Here is an 8,877-nt window from a genome sequence, read left to right as displayed (position 1 = left end):
CTCTGGTGAGTTAAAATTTCTTCCCTTTAGCTATCTTCTAAAGCCTGTGGACTGTGTTATAGACAAAATAAAATAAAACAAACATGTAACACAAAATTAGCCATCCTAACCACTTCCAAGAGCATCAAGGACATAAAATATTTTACGGCTATGTAATAAAATCCAGTGTTTCATCCTCCAAAGCAAATGCTGTACATATTAAAGACCTCCTTTTTCCTTTCTCTAAAGTCACTGGCATCTATGATCCAACTTAGCTTCTGTGAATTGGATGAATGTATACAGTTCACACAAGTGGAATCATGCAAACAAAAGAAAATAAAAATCACTTATCAAAATTAACCAGACTCATAGCCTAGAAAACTCAATGAATTTTTGTATAGTTAGAATTGACATTCAGAACAGAAGCTGCGAAGCTTCATATTGTACACTTTCTGTATAAAATTTAAATACGCAATAGATAAATAAAATTCTCACATACACCCCAATAAAGGAAACATCTCTTTGCCAAAGTTAAGACTATACAGAAAACCACAACCAATCAAAATGCAGAGTTATGGAGTCCAGTCCCAATGGATACATGAACAGTACAACTCCTGCACCCAAACCTCAGGGATCATTGCAGAAAAGGGGACAGAAAGATTGAAAAAGAAAGGGAGTTTGCCATGAGACTGCATCTCCTAGGAATATTAGAAACTATACTCATAGAGTCTCATCATGCTCGGGTGACATCCACCTCAGGGTTATCTAGGAAAAGGGTCCTTGGAGCACAGCACACATTGGCAGTCACATGAATGCCACACTTGATCACAGATTGTCAGTCCCATGAAGTTTCTGATGCTTAGGATCTGAACTAATGATAATATTTTCTAAAAAAGAAAAATAAATAAAAACTCCCAGGAAATGCAGATTCTGTCAGTGTAGGAACTGAGAATTTAAAAGTGCTGAGGAAAGATGTCTACATAGATTTAATTAACAAGATTAACTAAAGTTCTTTGGCATTAATTTACAGGCTAATTATAGGCTTTTCTCCATTGAATGCAGAAAGTGTTTTTGCGAGAGAAAAATATTACTGTGCCCTCTAAGAAGTGTGTGTGTGTGTGTGTGTGTGTGTGTGTGTGTGTGTGTGTGTGTGTAAAATAGACAATGGAACCTCTGAACCTGTAAGCCACCTCCAATTAAATGTTATCCTTATAAGAGTTGCCTTGGTCATGGTGTTTGTTCACAGCAGTAAAACCCTAACTAAGACAGAAGTAGGTACCAGGGACCTCGGCATTGATGTAATAGGCCTGACCATACTTTGGTTTGGAAGAATGTACATTTTGTGACTTTGAATTTGAAAACCAGGGGAATCTTTTAGGTGGAGCTTAATGGGATATTCTTGTAGGCATATGGAAGACCTTGGTACTGAGGGTGGTTTGAATGTGGGATCCTGGCTCAAGAGTTTTCAAAGGAGAAGAATGTGGTGTAGACATACTGTTCATGTGATATTTTAGTGAAGAAAGTGGCTGCTTTTTACCCTTGTCTGAAGTGTCTGCCTGAGTCTAAGGTAAAGAAACTTAGATTAATTAAACTGACAAAGGAAGTCTTAGCAACACCCATCATAGACTTTATTCTCTGGTAAAGAGCATTTTGTACAAGCATAACAAGCTTAGATAGGAAAAATACAAAATGTATTCAAGTAATAATAAAAGGAAGCCAGAAAGTGAAATGGAGCTAGATCATGTGTTCAAGGAGATAAAAGAATTAAGGGAGTGGTGATTTCAGGGTAAGATCCTATCAAGCTAGATTTAGGTCCAGGCATGGTAGGTAGTACAGCCTTTAATCCCATAAGACAAAGCCAAGTAGATCTCTGAGTTCAAGGCCAGCCTGGGACAGAACAAGTTCCAGGTGAAGAAAATCTAAAGTCCAGGTGTATTGGTCTATACCTTTAACCAGAGACAGAACCATGCACTTCTCTGAGTTCAAGGTCAATCTACAGAGCAAGTTTCACATCAGCCAAGCTTAGGCAGTGAGAGTTAGAAAACAGAAAGCTGGCAACAGAAGTTAGGACATGTTCCAAATCCAGCGTTTAGAAGAACTTGGCAGCTCTGGCCATTTGGCTTTGGCTTCAGAATGAAAAATAGAAGGGACTACTCAATTGTCTAAGAGACAATTGATGCTGGATAGCTGCAGCTAAGAAATTAGCTGTGATTAAAAAGAGACCAGCATTCCCAGGGAGAAATTGTCTGGGAAGTGTTTTCTGAGAGCACAAAGAGGTTGTGTTCCAGAGATAAGCAAGGTTGTATCTTGTGCTACTGGACTTGGTAATGTATAAGAATCACCTAAGTGGTACTGGCTTTGAAGACATAAAGGGGTCATGGAGAGCAATTGAGGCTTGACACTGTGAGAAGCCATAGAAAGACACTGGTGAAGGTGCAGCCTCAGTTGAGGCTGATGGCCCAGGACACAAATTTGAGGCTTGACACCATGAAGAAAGCCTATGAGAGGCTATTGGTGAAGTCTAGTTGCAGAAGAAGACCCAGGGTGTTGTAGATGCCAGTACCATGGGATGGTCACCAAGAACAGTGGCAGCAGCAACCGAATGGAATAAACCAGAGCCTAGAGTGCTACAGAGGGCAGAGCTAGAGATGTGACCTAAGCTCTTTGGAGGAGCCCAGAAGATCATGTGTAGATCCCAGACATTGGAACAAAAAACTATGAAGTTGAAGTTCATGTGAAGTCCCCAAAATGCCAGAACGAGGGATACATACCAAGGAAAGCTGCTAACAGGGAGTGGAACCAGCCCAGGAGAAAGCAGTTTGTGGCAGTCAACAATGATGGAAAAGGAGTGGAGATCGGAAGACTACTTTGTCATATCCATGACATTAGACACAGACATGTAGAGTTTGCAGTTTGCTCAAGTGGTTTCCTGTCTTGCTGTGGGGATTACTGTTAAACGATTGGATGAATCTCAGAAGAGACTTTGAACTTTGGACTTTTTAACATTCTTGAGATTGTTATAGACTATGGGAACTTTGGAATTGGACTAAGTATACTTTTTATTATGGCATGACTAGGTATGGCCCCCATGGACTCATGTGCTTGAACAAGCCTATGGGGGCCAGGGAGTGGAATGTGATGGTTTGAATATGCCTGGTCCAGGGAGTGGTGCTATTTGGAGCTGTGGCCTTGTTGGAGGAAGTGTGGCCTTGTGGGTGGAAGTGTGTTGCTGTGGGCATGGGCTTTAAGACCCTTATCCTCGCTGCTTGGAAGCCAGTCTTAATAGCTTTCAGATGAAGAAGTAGAACTCTCACCTCCTCCTGCACCATGCCTGCCTTGGTGGTGCCAAGCTCCCACCTTGATGATAATGGACTGAACCTCTGAACCTGTAAGCCAGTCCCAATTAAATGATGTCCTTATAAGAGTTGCCTTGCTCATGATATCGGTTCACAGAAGTAACTAAGACAATCCCCAAATATCAAAAAAGAGAGAAATGCTAGTTCTAATAACATGTGGTTTACATATACTTTAAGAGAGCTTTGGGGGACATTTTGTTGGAGTCTATCCACCTCTGTATCTGCCACAGTGGGCCTTTGGGAGACTCAGAAGACATCTCATTCATAATGTTACCAATGTATTCTTTTTAGAACAAAAAGTATTATTGAAAAATTAGTAGTTAATATTGATTCTTTTGTTGTACATTATACTACAATTATGTTTTCTCAAGTGTGCTGACAGGCAGGACGAATTTCTAATAGTTTTTATACATTTGGTCTGTCTTTATATAGTATTGCCAAGTAGTACCAAGGCTGGTACTACTGCTGAGGAAAATTTCTAGCAGTGACATGTTCTATCTCACACTGATTCTCATGAGGTACCTCAGTGATATGTTGTTATGAAAGTCAGCACCTGGTGGGGGGGAAATAATTCATGTAGCTTAAATTTGTAATTTTACGACAGAGTATGTATATGCACATACAGCTTATAAGTTTGTCTGATCTTATACAACCTGTATATTTAAGTTTGTCTTTTCATTCAGATTACCTTTCTTTTTTTTTCATCTTTATTAAATTGGGTATTTATTATTTACATTTCAAATGTTATTCCCTTTCCTGGTTTCCATGCCAACATCCTCCTAAGCCCTCCCGTTCCCACTCTATATGGGTGTTCCCCTCCCAATCCTCCCACCATTACCACCCTCCCACCAAGAATTCCGTTCACTGGGGGTCCAGCCTTGGCTTCTCCTTCCACTGGTGATCTTACTAGGCTATTTATTGCTACCTATGAGGTCAGAGTCCAGGGTCAGTCCATGTATAGTCTTTGGGTAGTGGCTTAGTCCCTGGAAGCTCTGGTTCGTAGACATTGTTGTTCATATGGGGTCTCAAGCCACTTCAGCTCTTTCAGTCCTTTCTCTAATTCCTTCAACAGTTCAGTGGTTTGCTGCTGGCATTTGCCTATGTATTTGCCATATTCTGGCTGTGTCTCTCAGGAGAGATCTACATCCGGTAGGGGTCAGCCTGCACTTCTTTGCTTCATCCATCTTATCTAGTTTGGTGGCTGTATATGTATGGGCCACAAGTGGGGCAGGCTCTGAATGGGTGTTCCATCAGCCTCTGTTCTAAACTTTGCTTCCCTATCCCCTCCCAAGGGTATTCTTGTTCCCCTTTTAAAGGAGTGAAGCATTCGCATTTTGGTCATCCTTCTTGAGTTTCGTGTGTTCTGTGATTCTAGGGTAATTCAAGCATTTGGGCTAATAGCCACTTATCAAAGAGTGCATACCATGTGTGTTTTTCTGTGATTGGGTTACCTCACTCAGGATAATATTTTCCATTCATTTGCCTATGAATTTCATAAAGTCATTGTTTTTGATAGCTGAGTAGTATTCCATTGTGTAGATGTACCACATTTTCTGTATCCATACTTTGTTGAAGGGCATCTGGGTTCTTTCCAGCTTCTGGCTATTATAAATAAGGCTGCTATGAACATAGTGGAGCATGTGTCTTTGTTATATGTTGGAGCATCTTTTGGGTATATGCCCAAGAGAGGTATAGCTGGGTCTTCAGGAAGTGCAATGTCCAATTTTCTGAGGAACGTCCAGACTGATTTCCAGAATGGTTGTACCAGTCTGCAATCCCACCAACAATGGAGGAGTGTTCCTCTTTCTCCGCATCCTCGCCAGCATCTGCTGTCACCTGAGTTTTTGATCTTAGCCATTCTCACTGGCATGAGGTGAAATCTCAGGGTTGTTTTGATTTGCATTTCCCTTATGACTAAAGATGTTGAACATTTCTTTAGGTGTTTCTCAGTCATTCGGCATTCCTCAGCTGCGAATTCTTTGTTTAGCTCTGACCCCATTTCTTAATAGGGTTATTTGTCTCCCTGTGGTCTAACTTCGTGAGTTCTTTGTATATTTTGGATATAAGCCCTCTATCTGTTGTAGCATTGGTAAAGATATTTTCTCAATCTGTTCATTGTCATTTTATCCTAACAACAGTGTTCTTTGCCTTGCAGAAGCTTTGCAGTTTTATGAGATCCCATTTGTCGATTCTTGATCTTAGAGCATAAGCCATTGGGGTTTTGTTCAGGAAATTTTGTCCAGTGCCCATGTGTTTGAGACTCTTCCCCACTTTTTCTCCTATTAGTTTGAGTGTATCTGTTTTGATGTGGAGGTCCTTAATCCACTTGGACTTAAGCTTTGTACATGGTGATAAGAATGGATCAATCTGCATTCTTCTACATGTTGACCTCCAGCTGAACCAGCACCATTTGCTGAAAATGCTATCTTTTTTCCATTGGATGGTTTTAGCACCTTTGTCAAAAATCAAGTGACCATAGGTGTGTGGGTTCATTTCTGCCTCTTCAATTCTATTCCACTGGTCTATCTGCCTGTTTCTGTTCCAATACCATGCAGTTTTTATCACTATTGCTCTGTAATACTGCTTGAGTTCAGGGATAGTGATTCCCCCTGGAAGTCCTTTTATTGTTGAGGGTAGTTTTAGCTATCCTGGGTTTTTTGTTATTCCAGATGAATTTGCAAATTGTTCTGTCTAACTCTCTGAAGAAATGGATTGGAATTTTGATGGGGATTGCATTGAATCTGTAGATCGCTTTTGGTAAAATGGCCATTTTTACTATATTAATCCTGCCAATCCATGAGCATGGGAGATCTTTCCATCTTCTGAGGTCTTGTTCAATTTCTTTCTTCAGAGGCTTGAAGTTCTTATTGTATAGATCTTTTACTTGCTTGGTTGAAGTCACACCGAGGTATTTTATATTACTTGGGACTATTATGAAGGGTGTCATTTCCCTAATTTCTTTCTCAGCTTGTTTCTCTTTTGTGTAGAGGAAGGCTACTGATTTATTTGAGTTAATTTTATACCCAGCCACTTTGCTGAAGTTGTTTATCAGCTTTAGTAGTTCTCTGGTGGAACTTTTGGGATCATTTAAATATGCTATCATATCATCTGCAAATATTTTGACTTCTTCCTTTCCAATCTGTATCCCCTTGATCTCCTTTTGTTGTCTGATTGCTCTGGCTAGAACTTCAAGAACTATATTGAATAAGTAGGGAGAGAGTGGGCAGCCTTGTCTAATCCCTGATTTTAGTGGGATTGCTTCAAGTTTCTCTCCATTTAGTTTAATGTTAGCGACGGGTTTTCTGTATATGGCCTTTACTATGTTTAGGTATGGGCCTTGAATTCCTATTCTTTCCAGGACTTTTATCATGAAGAGGTGTTGAATTTTATCAAATGCTTTCTCAGCATCTAATGAAATGATCATGTGGTTTTTATCTTTCAGTTCGTTTATATAATGGATTACGTTGATGGTTTTCTGTATATTAAGACTTCCTTGCATGCCCCAGCTACAGGCTGCAGGCATCTTTATTTACTAATCAAATATAACTTGAGAGTAAGGTTACAGAGCGTCACTTGAATCTACGTGTGGATTCTCTTGTCTCTGGGGCAACCATGTTTTGGGGAGGACCTGTACTTTGCATTGCAATATATAACCAAAGACCAAACCTCAAGAGTTCATTATCTTCATTTGAAAATAATTGGGATCAGGGAAGCAGGTAGATCTAGCTGTAGATCATCGATTATCCTTACTCTTCTCCAAGTCTAAATCTCCAGCCTTATTGCCAGTTCTATAGCAATCTGCCAGAGCTCCATCCCATTTCCACAGGATCCCACAGATCTTTATCTCTAAACATCCTTCCCTTGACTTATTGTCTTATAACAATCCTAACTCCAGAAGACATTCCCTGAGAAACAATAGGCCACTCTGACCAGGGAAGCAGGGAAGAACAATTTTCTACTTAATGTTTCCTCTCCTCCAAATCCAGTTGTCTGGTCTCCTTCCTATCTCTGGATCAAAGCACTGCTATGATTTCCCCTCCTTTCTGTCCCCATTTCTGGAAGATTAAGATCTTCTCCTCAACCATCTTTCCCATGTATCCTGTTATTCTAGCCCACAACTCCAACAGGCTCTCTGGAAACTCTCCAGCCAAGCTTGACAGAGAAAGAAAGAGGCCATCAAAGCAGGAAAATCAGCCTCAGATCTTCACTCTTGTACTCCATATAAAATCTCCCAGTCTTATATCCAGCTCTGTAGCATACTGCTTATTCTGACTTCTCCTTACTCTGCCCCAATTCCAGTGGAATTAACAGATCCTGGTGGAACAGCCTACTTTCTTTCCTCTTGTGGACCTCTCCAGTATGCCTACCTACTTGTAGTCCATTCCCATACCAAAGTATCAATTCCTATTACTTAGAAGCATATTTTATGAGAATACCCAGTGCAATACCTATAAAGATCCCAGAAAAATGCTCTACCAGGTAGCATAGAGCAACCACCTGCACCTATGCTCCAGAGGGGGTAATATAATCCAAGGAAAACACCTATCCAACAAAGACATGATCATATACCAGTACCTAAATTACAATCTTCCCAAACATAGAAATGAAGACATCTGTGTAAATACTGTCAGTAACAGTCAAAACAATGTGTTTCCACTAGAGAATAACAACTCTACCAGATCAGGCTCTGAGTATTACATCATACCTGAAGCACAAGGGAGAAAATTTTTAAAAAGCCTTTATGCATATGATAGAGGTTCCTAAAGAGGAAACAAATAAGTCCTTTAAAGAAATCTTTGAAAACACAAACAGTGGAAGGAAATAAATGAAACCATCCAAGACCTGAAAGTGAATATCAATAAAGAAAATGCACACTGAAGGACATCTGGAAATGAAAAATTCAGGAACCCTCAGAAGCAAATCTAACCAATAGAACAGAAGAGATGGAGAAAATAGCTGGAATTGAAAACATGACAGAAGGAACGGATACTTCAGCCAAAGAAAAGGTTAAATCTATGAAAATCTTGGGAGAAAGCATCCAGGAAACATCTGGGATACAGTAAGAAGAACAAATCTAAGAATAATAGAAATAGAGAAAGGAAAAGAAAACCAGGTAAAAGCAATGAAAATATTTCCAAAGCAAAATTATAGAAGAAAATTTGCCTAACCTAAAAATCAAGTTGTCTATCAAGGAACAAGAATCTTACAGAACACCAAACAGACTATATCGGAAAGGAAATCCACTTCCATCCCACTCACCCACACCTAGCACAAAATAATCAAAACACTAAATGTACAGAACAAAGAAAGAATATTAAAAGATGAAAGGAAAAAGACCAAGTAGCATATGAAGACCAACTTATTAGAGTAACACCCAACTTTCTCAATGGTGACTCTAAAAGTTAGAAAGACCCAGCCAGATTCTCTACAGACTCTAAGAGACCAAAGATGCATAGAGTATAACCAGCAAAACTTTCAACCACTATAGATGCAAGAAACAAAATATTCCATGAAAAAAACTAAATTTAAGAAATATCTATCA

Source organism: Rattus norvegicus, chromosome 4 (assembly GCF_036323735.1).
Source record: "Rattus norvegicus strain BN/NHsdMcwi chromosome 4, GRCr8, whole genome shotgun sequence".
Classification (NCBI taxonomy): domain Eukaryota; kingdom Metazoa; phylum Chordata; class Mammalia; order Rodentia; family Muridae; genus Rattus; species Rattus norvegicus.
Note: the sequence above shows the minus strand (reverse complement) of the source record.